We start from the raw sequence: 15,042 nt of genomic DNA on the forward strand, positions 1-15,042 counted from the left end.
GTTCATTCAAGAGCTCATTGATTGGTTTTGCCCACATCATCGTTGGGCTATTTAGTGCACTGGATGTGCTATACCACATATTGTGATAGGCATGTGTAAAGCATTGCTTAGTTAAAATCCAAAATATGACGGCTTGCTGTCTCACTAGAAAGAGTTCAGAATCAGGAAGGAACTTTTGGTTACTGATATTAAAGAACACAAAGAAGAATCTAATTGCTGAAATTAACTTTTACCGTTTCTTCTTCTCACTGCTGGCTAGAGCCATGTGAATAATGGATTTTTTTTGGGTTTGCTGGCAATCCTGGGAAAAGAACAAAAAAATCTCATGTTGGCCTGAAAACACAATTTTTCAAAATTTGCAGTTAACTGAAAAGTCAACACAAAATTTGTTTTAGGCTGAATTAAACATTTTGTTTAGCCTGGAACAAAATGTTTCATTTCAATTTTGTAAAATAAAATTTATGAATGAAAAGTCCTTTTGAACTGAAAAATCCAAACATTTCATTTGGAAAATGTTCACATGAAATGTTTCAACCTTTTCAGTGATTTTTTTTACACCCCCCCACCCTCCAACTGAAAAGATTCGGTGAAATCAGCATGAGTTTTGGTCTGCCTGAATCTGCATTTTCACTGGAGGGAAATGTCAAAATGTTTTGCCCAGCTCTAGTCCTGGTTACCCTATAGGTTGACCAGATGTCCCAATTTTATATCAGAGGGGTAGCCGTGTTAGTCTGGATCTGTAAAAGCAACAAAGAATCCTGTGGCACCTTATAGACTAACAGACGTTCTGCAGCATGAGCTTTCGTGGGTGAATACCCACTTCTTCAGATGCACTTGACTTGCATCTGAAGAAGTGGGTATCCCCCCCAATTTTATAGGGGCAGTCTCGATTTTTAGGTCTTTTTCTTATATAGGCTCCTGTCCCAATTTTTCACATTTGCTGTCTGGTCACCCTATAACCCTAGAAGGGGAGCGTAAGTCCATGGGTCTGAGCAAGGGACTGGTTGCACTTCTGGATTCTGCAGCCTTGTGGTTTCAGCAAAACTCTTCTAATTAGTCCTGCAACTCTAGAAAAGGAGAAAGACTGTCCACATTGGTTCAGCTAAGTCTGTGGTCCCTACAGTGACCTCAGCTTTACCTACCCCATTTCAGGATATGTAGGAAGGGAATCCTTTTGCTTCCTAATTGCTAGCAGTTCTCAGTTTCTCTGCTGCTTCCATCAATATCCAGTAGATGGCATCAGCAAATAGCAAATTGCTTTGATCCTTTTCTTATCGGAGGCTTTTTATGTTTTTCGTTTTGCCTCCTTCAGGCCTTGGACTAGGATATGAGACATTTCACTGGAGGAACAAGACTTCTTATTGACCGGCAGGGAAACATATCTCTGATTCCAAAGGCAGACGACCATACACTTTCTAACTGAGCTTCAGTTTTCTGCACACAGCAAATTATTCCTTAGATAGTATTTGACTTATAGTGTCAACCCCTGACCCCTCGCCCTGGTAACTAATTTCTTGTAGCCAGACAGCAAGATGGGAATTCTAAGCAATGCACATCATGAGAGGTTCTTGTCAAAGGCGTTAATGAAAGTGTGAAGACTTTGTTCAGCACTGGAGCTTGGGCGATGTGGATGACAGCCTCAGTTTATCTGAGATCCTTTGGTCAAGGTGTCTCACACTTTGAACCACGTATGTTTGTCTCCCGAGACAAACATACATGCCTGGAAAAAATGATGCCTGGACTCCTAGTTGTTATGGAGAGGACGGTTGCTTCCGGCTTATGTGGGCAGAGAGAGAATGACAGCAATATTATGAATACAAGGTGGGTGAGGTAATATCTTTTATTGGACCAACTTCTGCTGTGAAAGAGACAAGCTTGGTCTGGGAAAGGTACCAAGAGTGTCTTTTATGCCCAAATAAATTTGTTAGTCTCTAAGGTGCCACAAGTACTCCTCGTTCTTTCTAGAGCTCAAGATATTACCTCACCCTCATATTTGGGGACCAACACAGCTACACCACCACCACAAACAACATCTGTTCTAGGCACGTTTGAATTATTTCACCCTTCTTCTCGCTCTTTGTCTTTTTCAGACACCAAGGAACCTTTTGCCCGTCCCCTCCCCATGAGACACTGCTCATCTATAAAGCCTTCATTGCTGACCTTTCTTGGTTAGTGACAAAGGCTCCTCAAAATGGTTCAATATTGTATCCATGCATCCTAAACTGCAAACAGGAGAAAAGTTATGCTTCCATTGTTATACACAGGAGCTGATCTCCTTAGTTTCATGGAACTAGTTAAAACCAGATCCTCAGCTAGTGTAAATCAGCGCAGCTCCATTGAATCTGGCCCATAATGTTTGAAAAGGTTTTTTTATATGTAAAAAAGAGAAACATACAGCTACTGTGTAATGAAAGTCAAATAGACTCAAATTCTTAGGCTATCAATCATGCCCTTACTAGAAGAGAGACATGAGAGACCCCAACATGCACTTTTTAAAGTGACTATTCAGGACGAGGGTGTCTAATTCCAATAGCAAACTATTACTGCGTGTGTAAAATGTTAATGAGTGTTGGTGAAGTGCTGTGAAATCCGTAGTTCTGAAGAAGCGTGACTGTTGTTTCCCTTGTTTTGTATGCAGATAAACCAAGCGTGTTGAGGTGGAGAATGAGTAGCAGAGATAGAAATAGTATCCAGGGCTCCTGACTCCTTATGCCATGGACTAACCACTGGCCCCAAGCCCTATTTAGCTGCCTTAAATACCAGAATTAGACTCACTCAGGGGGTAGGTTTTTTTGTTTGGCTGGTTTTTTGTGAGCTTTTGGATTAGTCATATTTGATCTAAGCCTAAATAATGACCAATGTTGTTGTCTACTTTACCTTTGCCTTCTTTATACATGAGGATAGTAGTTCTCCAAAGAAAGACAAATGTGTAAATTTTCTACTTGGTGGTGGTTGGTGTAGAATCATAAATCTCAGTCTATCATTCAATAGCAAAATCTTTGATAAGACACTTCAGGTTGCTCAAGTGTTAATTCCCATCACAAATCTGAAATGGAAGGAAATTTGGAGCTATGGGGAAAGCCAACTGCGTGCCATGCTCCACACACCTGAAATTATTCATTGTCACTGTGACCCTCCATGAAAAAGTGTTTGCACCACGAGGGGAGGCTAGTGGGGAGTGAACTCTGTTGCAGGAGGTAAGAACAATGGTCTCAGAGCTACCAGGGAGTTAGTTCTCAAAAAGAGCCATGATTTCAAGAGGAAATGCACATTGGTAGATTGCACAAGGCTTTATTCCACAGGAAGCCAGGCCTGTAATGCTGCTGCTGTAAATGTGTTATTCATCCCTGTATCTCGAAGGAAAGTGAGAAGTTGGTGCGTACCCTGGGCAATCCAGGCACAACGGTGTGTGCAGTATCCTCGAGCAGCGGTAGACTGGAATGGATTTATTCCACTTTGTTTGGCAGGGATATAAACTTCCCTGCCTCAGGGCATTAGCCGATAATGGAGATTAGGTCTGAGTAATTAATGGAAATGAGTCAGAACCTTCTCCTATGGGCAGGTTATCCCACAACTGCCTTCTGCAGGGTTTCTTGTGCCTTTCTCTGAAGCAGCTGTTGCTGATCACCATCAGAGGCATGATGCTGGACTAGACAGGTCATTGGTAGGATCAAAATTGAAATTCCTGTGTTTGTGTTGCAAAATATGTGGGAATCGTAAGGGTCCTGTATTAGTGGGGAGAGGTATCTTTTCTTTAAACCAAATCTATGGCTGGAGAGTTATAACTTATCTCACCAGCAAGACATGGGGGGATTTCCAGGGAGGGGCAACAGAGTCTGAGGAAGCCATCCAAAAGGCCTGGCGTGTGGAATCTGTGAGTGTTAATCCCAGTTCTGCCAGGGCCTCACTGTGTGAATTTGAGGAAATCACTTCCTGCCTCTGTGTCTCAGTTTCCCTATCTGTGGAATGTGAACAGAAGCAGTTACTGGTGTCACAGAGGAGTTGCGAGGAGGAATGAGTCAAGATTTATGCTGCAATTTGAACATCTAAATAAGAATGTGTTCTATATATACTTGAAATTCTTCCTTTACTTTATGGAAGGTACAAAGCACAGCATTAGATCAGGCTAGAACGATGAACTTGCTAGGCATGCTATAAAATCTCTGAGCCTTACTGGGGAATATCTTTAAGTGTGGGAAACTGGGTGTCAGTCACAGGTGTGTTATAACTCACGCTCACCCATGAATGACCAGTAAGAAAAGAAGCATCTCCTGCTTCGGTGTATAAAGAAAAGGGAGTTCTTTAGTTTTCTCAAAGCTGAATGTTTATCAATGCTCTGTTTTTCTTTTCATAATGGGTTTGAGATGCACCATTGAAAAGGCCCCATAATCATCAACGATGTGGTTGGTTGCTAGGAGAGATGGTCTCAGGTTGTTAGCTCAGTACCTCTTACCATTCCTCCCAGTTCTCCCAGACTTCCCTCCCCTTGCTGTCCAGAGCACCAACCTCCCAGTCGCACACCATCCCATCTGTCCCACTGCCTGCAGATCTCTCTGTCTCGGATCCCTGAAACAGCCCTGGGTTGGCATCCTTGCCCTCTGGAGCTCCTGTCCCTGATGCACCAACTCCACTCCCTTTCAGTGACTCTTGTAAATTGCCTAAGGAATTTTTATGAAAGCACAAGCGAGGCCACGGTTTAATGGACAATAACCCCCTGGGGGCTATAAATCAAGACCTGATTCAGAGAGCCATATGAGTGGTATGTTTGCAGCATCCACCGTGAATGATCTTTTCAGTTCATAAACACGTCAGGATAAAGAATAAGAAGAGCATTCATTTAATTTAGATTTATTGGAACCCCAAAATCTCTATTTATTATTTGTATTAATATAGCACCTACGAGCCCTTGTCCTTGACCCCATGGCGTTAGGGGCTGTATGAAAACAGAACAAGATGATGGTCTCTGCCCCACGGAGTTTACAATTTAAGTATAGGAGAGAGACAACAGATGGGTACAGAGGTGGGAGTACAAGGAAACAAGGAGACAATACTGGTTGGCGGGATCGGTCGTGGTCTCTGTACACGCAGCTAAAATATTTTAGTCCCATTTAAGATTGCTCTGGATCTTGAAAAAACATACACCAATGCCAACTGAGGGCAAAGTGGCTGTAGAGGATCTGATCTGATAGAATCTTATATTCCCTTAAGAATCCAGAGTGACTTCTGCTTGTCTGGCCTCTTTGGGCCACTAGAGGGCCTGGCAGGACCGGGAAAGAAGAATGAAATTGAAAGTTCGTATGGAGGCGTGTCAGTAGTTAAGGTTCAGAACAGAATTCCTAAGTCACTTGAGGGGTGAGGGCAACGTTTCCTCTCATTAATAGTGGGATGGCTTTGACGGTGAACATATTTGACTTGTGCAAATTTCAGGGGCAATCAGGCCAGATGTAGACAGGTGCTTAACTTGAACCATGTGGTTGGTTTTACTGAAATCAAAGGGCAGCTCATATATGGTTCACCTTAACCATGCATAAGTCTCTTTTGAGAATGGACTTTACTGAATCGTGTATAACAAGAGTGAACACTGAGTAAAGAGCACGTGCACCATGTTATTGGTTAGATCTCTTCAGCTCAAAGCTTAATGTATATTATCACATTCTTATCTGAAGACTTGACAAAACCTAGTTCTGAAATCGCCCAAGAATGGAGCTATCAAAAGACTTTCAAAAGCAGGGGAAAATTTACAGTTTCGGACTTAAACTGTTCCTGCAGATGTAACCTCGGTGGCTGATGTAAGTTCATATTCTCAGTTCATATCCAAAATAATAGAGAGGCATTGTGCGTTGGTGGAGATAGAGCATTCGCTCACCTCTGCCCTGAGTAAAGCAGCTGCAGCATAGCTAGGGAAGCCAAGCATTCTCCTTTTGCCCTGCCTTTAATGTTCTAAATTTATCCCAGCCTCTAGTAGCCACAGCATATAAAATTTGAGCACAAACTTTACTCTAAACACTCAATGTCAAAGACTTACTACAACTGTAACTTTCCTAATGGAAAGTGGAAGAATTCTGGAAGAACATGGCAGGAAAAGTCCGTCGAAACAGACCATATTAGAGGATGGATAGCTGGGTTATCACTATAAAGAGAACAAGAATCTCTCTCCCATGAATGTTTAAGGGTAAGAGCTTTAGTGTTTACCTTAGCTTTACTACCTAGTGCGACCAACTTCCAGTATAAAACCACATGGTTTTTGACTGAAGCAAAGTTGTAATTCCTTCCAAAGGGCCCTTTGATGATCCAACTTTTTCTTATTTAACAATTTTTATAATTCCTTCTAAAAATAACTAATATCCTAATGGAATCTGGTGGCCCACTATTTCTAACAGCCCTTGCCACACTCCGGAAACAGCTTCTTAGGACCGAAACAATTCATATCTTACCAGACTTTCTTATCTTTCACAGGATTAAGCTATCCCTTCTCACTAGCTAAATCATCCTGTAACTTTTCACCAATGTCAGTAAATACTACATAGACCTGTAATGCATCCATATACTCCTGTAGTCTGTTCTTCTAAACTAACAGGTCATTAGACGTATGTTTCTGTTTAATTTTAAAATTAACTAAGAGGTTCCATTTAATTCACTTTAAATTGACAACTTCAAATTCAGGGTTGGAATACTCTGCCTGAGATGGTTCCCCCTGGATCGGAGAGACACATACACCCAAAGGGGCGAATTAGTAAAAACAGGGCTACCTTAAAATTAGTACTGTTCAATACTCTCAGGCAGCTCCCTCTGTCTGAGGTCAATGTGAAATGTCATTCCACATTATCACATCCTCCACCAACAGCTCCAACCCAAATCTATTTAAAATTACAGAATGCATGCAATGCAAGGTTTTTCATACCTTTTCCATAGATTGTCTAGGGGAAATGAAAGGAAACACTCTTTGTCTTACGATAGATAACTTCCCCAGAGGGGGCGCTATAGTATGATAGTATGCTTATGTACAGGGTATTGTCTAGGAACGTCCAGAACGCTGCTTTCAATAGGCCTATGTGAATAGGATACTTTTTTGATACTTGAACACTGAACACCTTTTCCTGAGTTTGTGGAAAGATTAAGAATTTCCGTGTCCCCAGGACCCAGTCAAGCATTAAAGTCTCTCCAAAGTACAAAGTTAGCTAATGGGTCCTTTTCCATACGGGAGTTGATATTACCCAGAGAGGAGAGCCTGGTCAGGGTTAATGAAACCGATTTATCTGGGAAGCTAAAGACCTGGTGTTGACTTGAGAGGAGTAACACTGAATTGAATGGGAACATAAAGGGCCAGCTCTTAGCATGCTTAGCACCTCTTCTCAAAGCCTGGGGGCCAAAATCTCTCATCCTTAGCTAGAAAAGTTTCTTGAAGGATAAACCAGATAAAATGGAGATAAATCATTCCTATATTCCATATCCTGAGACTTGCTTTTGCGACAAGCAATGGGCCACGAGAGAACCTTGATCAAAATTGATCAGATCCGACTAGTCATTCTTCATCCTTCTGCACTGAAAGACTGTCTTGGTAAACACTGCCACTCACTTCCTAATAAGGCCTATTTCTCCAACATTATAATGCTGTATCCTTTGGTTAGCTCAAGGGTCTTGGGCAATTGGGTATAATACGAGGCCATTGGCTTTCATCATACGAACAGCAGGTAGGCTGACAGAATATGCTTGAATACCCTGACCATTCATTTTATTCCCGGGGGGCAGCAAACGTTCCCTACAATTAGAGAAATGTAAATTGTTTCCCATTAAGCTTTTCTATCAGGAGAGCGTTCTTACCCTAGATTTCCTTAACAACCCCCACCAGACCAGTCCTTAAATTCCACCTACATTGACTCTTGCTGTCCTGCCTTCGGAAGCCTCTTTCTCTTTGGAATTTGTTTGTAGCTAGAAACAAATGCACCACTCACTTCGATAACACATGTTATCTTGAATCTGAAGCCCATGGAATTAAAAAGTGCTGAGAGGTCAGAGTACCTTGTGGGGAGGACACCAGGCTGCTCTCTCAGCTCAGGGTGTGGGAGGGAATTGGAGGAACCGGTTAAGTTCTCACATTGCCCATCTGGAACTCACCAAGCTCCTTTTGTTAGGCATTTAACCGTGGCTGACACGGTCGAGCTGTTCCTGATGAGAAGGGATCCCAAACACCCGACTGGCATTACTTGGTACTAGTAGGGGAACTGCAGGGTAACATCTCTCCTGATTTACAGCCTCTTGCCAGACCTGATTCTCTTTTGACTATGAGCTTGTAAGTAGTGCGCAGGCACTGGGTCCCTTTGCAGGAGTGAATTGTTACCCACAAGGCCAGATTCATGAAGTATTTAGGCACCCAACTAACAGGAATGAAGCAGAAAGGAAACCAGAGAATTGATATCATGTTGCAGAATCCCTTTAATGCTAATATGATAGGAGTACATAGGAACAGACAGAATACAGAGTAGAAAAGATATTTTCAGGGTGTCCAGAAGGATGACAACAAAACAATTGCTCCCAGGTGATGCATTTCCCATCGGATGTTCTTCTTTCTTTTGGTGCAGCTGCAGAGTTTGACAATCAAGTCCTGTTTGCAGCCATTTTCAGTTAATTCGACAAAGCGCAATATCAGCAGAGGAGTAACCTCTTTCTCTGTTGTACATCTTCTGTAGCAGTGGTGGAACCGGAAACAATTGATCCATATTCACGGAAAGGCTAGAAAACATAGGCCCTAATTCTCATTGGCACTTATGCCCCTCAACATTACTCTGTAAGGAGCCTTCAACTGAGTGTAAATATAATTTGTATGAACCCAGAGGCCCCTGCTGCATTGACACTGTCAGAGCGGCCTAAAGGGGCCATCACAGAATTGAGATTTGGGCCTTCAGATAGCTAGAGAAAAACAGAGAGTATCAGAGACATTAGAGGAAACTGTCCTAAAGTGTCCCCTTGGAAATACAAATTTGGTGCAGGTTTCCTGAGATGCTGAGAACTCACAGCTCCCATAGGGGTTGTGGGCACTCAGCATTTCCGAAAGCCATTGTCCATGAGCTCAGGCGTGAATCCGTATCTTGCTTTTCGTTTCCTGGTTGTTCCTTGTCCCATGGCTATTGCTCCTCAGCTAAACATGGATACTGGTATCGTGGGCCGCAGGGGTAGGGGTAGGGGTAGCAGCAGTGTTTGGGATATGGGTAGCAGGGTTTGGGATAGGGGTAGCAGCCGGGATAGGGGTAGGGGTAGCAGCACTTGAATGGCTTTTTGCACCAGAATGGCGGGCTTTTTGCACCATAACCGCCTCCATAACCGCCTCCATAACCGCTTGAGCCCCCATAACCCCACGGTTTGTAGCACCAAGGTTTACAAATCTGATGGTGCGGTTTGCAGCAAAAAGGTTTAATAATCTTTTGGTGGTGGAACAACATCTCTGTACGTTGGATGTAAACCTGGAACACACAGAAAGGAAAAGAGTCAACATAATGCCTTAGAGCCGGTGGAATAAACGGGTCTGTAGGAACTTTACACTTCTTAAGCGCTAAGGGGGTAGGAATGCCGCCCCCGGATTTAGAGCGGCTGAAGTGGTTCCCACCCCCCCACACACTTCCGGTCAGGACACACACAGATTAAGCGCTGACTAGGTGTATATCTCTGGAGTACACAGTGCATAAAGCACCAACCAGGAGAGGGGGCGAGACGTTGGCTTGAGTTTGTACATGCGTATAATAGCATGATTTATGTAACCACTTATAATAAATAGACGTGGTCAGCCCCGTTGGGGGCGCTCCACAGGAACAGACTGACTGACTTGGCTCCGTCATTGCTACACGGGTCAAAGCTCAGTTCCTATTGACATGGGGGCCATGCGGAAAGAAAGCGAGCAGGGAAATGATGACCTAGTCCCTCAGTTCCCCATTTTGCCTCCCATGGCGTCATCCCCCTGGCGCTCTTGCTCCACTCTCTCTTTGCCTCCCTCCTAACCAGTCCCTTTGATCCCTTCTCGATCCCTTTATCTTAAAAACACTGAGTGGAAGAAGGAAACATATGGTAGAGACTGTTCCTGTCAGGCAGGCGTGGGATTTGTATTGCCCTTAGAAAGTCTTTGTACAAAGCATGGCCGAGATAAATGTGTTCAGGTTAGTTTCCTGTAAGGATTGAACTTCAGTATGCAGAGCACTTCTCTCCAGAATCAGAACGTGACACTTTGGCTTCTAAAGCTTGTGAGTCAGCAATACTTGACCAGGCACGAATGGAAAATATTCTTCGTCAATACAAAACGCTAAGGACCAGATCTTGAACCGGCGGAAATCCCCCCTGTTCAACAGAGCTGAATGGTGCTAGGCTAACTTACAGCAGCTGGGGATCTGCGTCTAACACTGCTAGTACAGCACATAAGAACACAGGAATTGCCTTACTGGTTCAGAGCAGAGATCCACCCAGTGTAGCAATGTGCCTGAAATGCTCTTGAGCACTAACTGCTGCAGAATAGATTGGAAGAACACAGAGATGGTCTGTTGTTCAATAAACTGGGGTTAGGGGTTCTTCCCAACACCCCTTAGTTAAAAGGGGTTGACGAGCCTTTTCAAAGCTGCCTAAGGGATTCGAATGCCTATTTCATAGTGAAATTAAACAGAATTTGTGTCTCAAATGCCTATGTACCTCTGAAAAAAATTGCCACCTTGACTTCGGTACCATGAATCCACAAATGCCTGGAACTTAATAATCACATTTTTTTAATGGAACACCCCTAACATAGACAGTAATCGGAGTCTATGTGCAAAATAAGGCCCAGAGTTAGAAGGATTACTCATTCTACATCTTGATAGGTATAGAGAGATTCAGTCAAATTGCACTTACCCAGTTCACTGAGGAGAAGTCAAGAGAAGCGGTTAAAGAAACCTGAGTCGCGAGCACTTTTATATAGTTTCTTAGATGGCCTGGAGAATTGAGACACCCTTTTGCTTGAGGTCTTAATTAGAAAAAATATTTCGCTGCGGTTGTCACTCCTTCAATTGATATAATTGGTTTCTTCAGTCTTCAGAATTATTGAGTTATGTACCTCACATGGGATGGCATGCATTGTAAAAGTTTTATGGAACAAATTCATTCCTGATATCAATCCAGTGACCCCATAAGAGTTATTGCAGGAATGAACTGGCTATTAAGAACTGTATCTGTTGCACAATCTGTTGTCATACAGAGGATTCCAGTTTGGTCTTATAAAGCTACATTGACATGTGTTGGTATGTCCTGGGGGCCAAGGGCAGTCTCCCCTATGCAATTTCCTAGGAGGAACGGAGCATTTAGGCTCTATGGCTTGATATTTCCGTAGGTCAGAAGGACAGTGTAAGGCCTATGAACCATGTTAGTCACACATGCTTTCAAAAGAGATTTTAACAGGCATCTGAGATTTGCACAGGCATTTGTGCTGACCCTCTGCTTAGGGGTGAGTTTCCCCTTAGGTTAATTAGAAATTCAATTAGTTGTGGCACAAGAGCTGTGGGATCAGGGTGATCATCATGGGAGAAACTCACTGTGCTTCCTGTTGCAGGGCTGCTCTTGGTTTGAGGTGAGGGTTGGTGGTTGTTGAAAACAAGTTATGTTTTATAAAGGCTTTGAGATAAATCCTGGGACGTTTCTGGCATCAGTAAGATGATCTCTATCCAACAATAGCCAACACAAGCTTGCAGCACGCTTGTCTACTATGATGAGAATATTTTTTTAAGTGTACCAGAGTCTCCATGGGATGTTTCCTGTAACCTGGTAAGGGTGAGAAGCCTTGTTGTGATTCAAAGGCTCTGAACACCTTCGAAGGTTACAGGGCCATGCTGATCTCTGCTGGTCAATCTCTGAGGAATGTGTATAATGAAAGGAAATGCAAAGCTTCAAATTCTGAAGGGAAAATCACAATATTATTAGGGACAAAGTGTCCTGTGGCACCTTACAGACTAACAGACGTACTGGAGAATAAGCTTTCGTGGGTGAATACCCACTTCGTGAGATGCATCTGACGAAGTGGGTATTACCCATGAAAGCTCATGCTCCAATACATCTGTTAGTCTATAAGGTGCCACAGGACTCTGTTGCTTTTTACAGATCCAGACTAACACAGCTACCCCTCTGAATCTGATCAGGGGAATGACAGGAATGATTTAGATATTAGTTCCTTGTAAAGTGACTCTGTTACTCAATACAAGGGTGTCTTCCAGCAACAAGCTATTATTATCATCATCATAATAGAATATTTTAGACATCAAAAGCCTTAATGAGTGTTTGCGAAGAGGTTTGATATCCAGAGTGCCAAGGAAGTGTAACATCCATAATGAGTGCTATCATCCCTGTTTTATATGTGGATAAACAAAGGCACATTGAGAATAAGGGCTTACAGGAAGTAAGCTGCAGAGACAGAAGTAGACACATTAGTCTTGACAACATGTGCCACATACTTCCCATTGATCCTGAACCCTGTCAGTCCCTTCACTTTGTTGGATTCTAAACAAATCACTAATAAGAGAGTAATTCATAGAGAGACTCATTCATGGGTTTTTTGTTTTGACAAGTTTCTAGCAGTGACTGTATGTGTCTCATCACAAACTTTGATATTTGAGTTCTAAAATGAAGTTTTCGATCCTACACCACCGATGACCAACTATGTAATTGACATACTTACCATTCCTTTGATGAATTATTATCTCCATGGGTAAGGAAGGCCAACTTAAAGTGGAACACTACACTATATAGGTGAGGTTTGTTTTTGCTTAGATCAGAAGAAGATTCATCTAGAAGCTCGCCAAACATAACAAGGAAATGACTGAATCTCTTTAACAATTACAGTCATGTAAATTGCATGTTAAGACGACAAAAACACTAAATGTTATGAAGAAGACTCTTTACTAATGTTATCTTGCAATGCAGACTAATAGTGCTCAACCCAGAGAGTAACACATGGTACGAATTGTCAGGACATTTGGGTTTTATTTCTTTCTCTTCAGCTGACTTATTTTGTGATCTCCCACTCAATTTCCCCTGTTTATTTGCATATAAAATGAGGATAACAACACTCCTACAGTATGTTCTGAGGCATGCTCAAATCTCAGGATATAAAACCACTTCACAAACACTCATTAAAGTTCTAGACATGCAAAGTGTTGCATAATTATAATAATTTATTATTCTTGGAAGATGCCCATCTTTTGAGTAATAGATTCTCTTTAAAAACATATATTTCTCTCTCTTTCCTGTTTACACCTTAAGCAGGTCACGATTTCTAGCATTAGAATTTGTAGCTATTTGATTTTCATTGAATAGCAGTGATATATTTCTCTTTTGTATAAAATTTCATTGTAAAGGAATTATGCATTATCCATTATGCATAATTCCATTGTAAAGGAATTATGCATTATGCATCAGATCCTCAGCTGGTGTAAATCTGTCCAACTGTGACTTTCATGACCCTTGCAAGTCAAAGAAATGATTGTCCCTTTTCCCTGGTTAGTCACTGTTTGGGATGTATATAACTTTATATAATATTATTGCTGGAACACTTTTTGCAAGAGAGGGATCTGGAAGCATGTTCTTTGGCTGGCCAGAATTGGTGTAATATCATCTCATATCAATCTTGTGTCTTTTCTGCATCTCTCTTGTGTTTCTCGTGGGCTACATCATCTGCATTTGATCAGAAGACCTCAGTTTTCCTAGGTGCGCATGGATGGAGATGTGAGTGCTGAGGTTGTAACTCCAAGCCCTTAGAAAACACTGTACCGCCAGCATTCAACACAAACAGTGGGCAACAATGCAATAAGCAGAACTGTAATGTTCTGCTTTGATGATCACCCTAATAAGTGGAGGCCTACTGAGAGATGATTTTCTTATCCTGATAAAGTGAAATTCATCCCAAGGCAGAACAAAAGTCTAGGCAAACTTAAGGCTGAGAAGACCTATTCTGAAAGCGAAAGTGGTTCACAGGCCTTATATTGCCCTTGTGCCAGGACTGAAGGCTCCCTGATTCTAAAGGACTGCAGTGGTCTATGCCACAAACCCCCTAACCAAAACCAGCCTGAATTTAAAGGACCAGGCTGGATTCCTATACGTGATCCTGTTGCACTGATCTAGCTCTGAATTTCCTTCGGATTCATTCTCATTGTAAGTCCAGTGAAGTCAAGAAAATGATAACAGGAATGTAGTTCTCCCATGAAAATTTTCATATCAAAGACTTCTGCAGGGCGTATCATGGATGTTGTTCCATATGAGATTGGCAATAGATTAATATTCATAAGGAAAACAATTACATTGGCGGAAAGAATGTCATGTGCAACGAAATGTGTTTGGTAACTAAGCAGGCTCTCATACACAAAGGGTGTCTCAGATCCTCCCGGAGGTCTGTTAGACAGTATAAAAGCTCTTGTGAGGCCAGGCTTTTCAAACACTTCTCTCGATTTACTCTCCTTGGCGACTGGGTAAGTTTGATTTGAATCAATCTTTCTCTAACTATTGAGGTGTCATGTTAGTGACTGCTGTCATTTAGGACTGAATGTTGTACGTTGACTCTGATTCTCAGCAATGCTAAGGAATTTTCCCACCAATTTTTTTTTGTAGTTCTTAAGTTGCAGGCGTTGGTGAATTGACGCTTGGGAAGAGGAAGGTGGGAATTGCAGAGCAACACATTTGTCTGATCCCCAGTTCCTATTACTCTTAAATGAAAATAGAGAACTGGCACCTCGTCAGTAGTGGGAATAACCCCATAGTGTAGCTTTAAATGAGAGTTTGGGGGAGGAAACGACTCTAGTTTATTCCATAAAGGATCATTTTTGTGTTTGACAACTTTATTCAGAAGCCGTTAGTACTCAACACTCTTTGAGACAGGAGATTGGATTAAACGGACACTGGTCTGACCAAGTCTGACAATTCCTCTGTTTCCAGGTGTGCAAGGAGCAATTTTAGAGGCAGATCTTAGGTTGGTGTTGGTCAGCATGTCTCCGATGAAGTTAGTGTAACTAAACTGATTTAACCCAGCTCAGGATCAGGTCCTTAACA

This window comes from Mauremys reevesii, linkage group 24 (genome assembly GCF_016161935.1).
Source record: "Mauremys reevesii isolate NIE-2019 linkage group 24, ASM1616193v1, whole genome shotgun sequence".
Lineage (NCBI taxonomy): Eukaryota > Metazoa > Chordata > Testudines > Geoemydidae > Mauremys > Mauremys reevesii.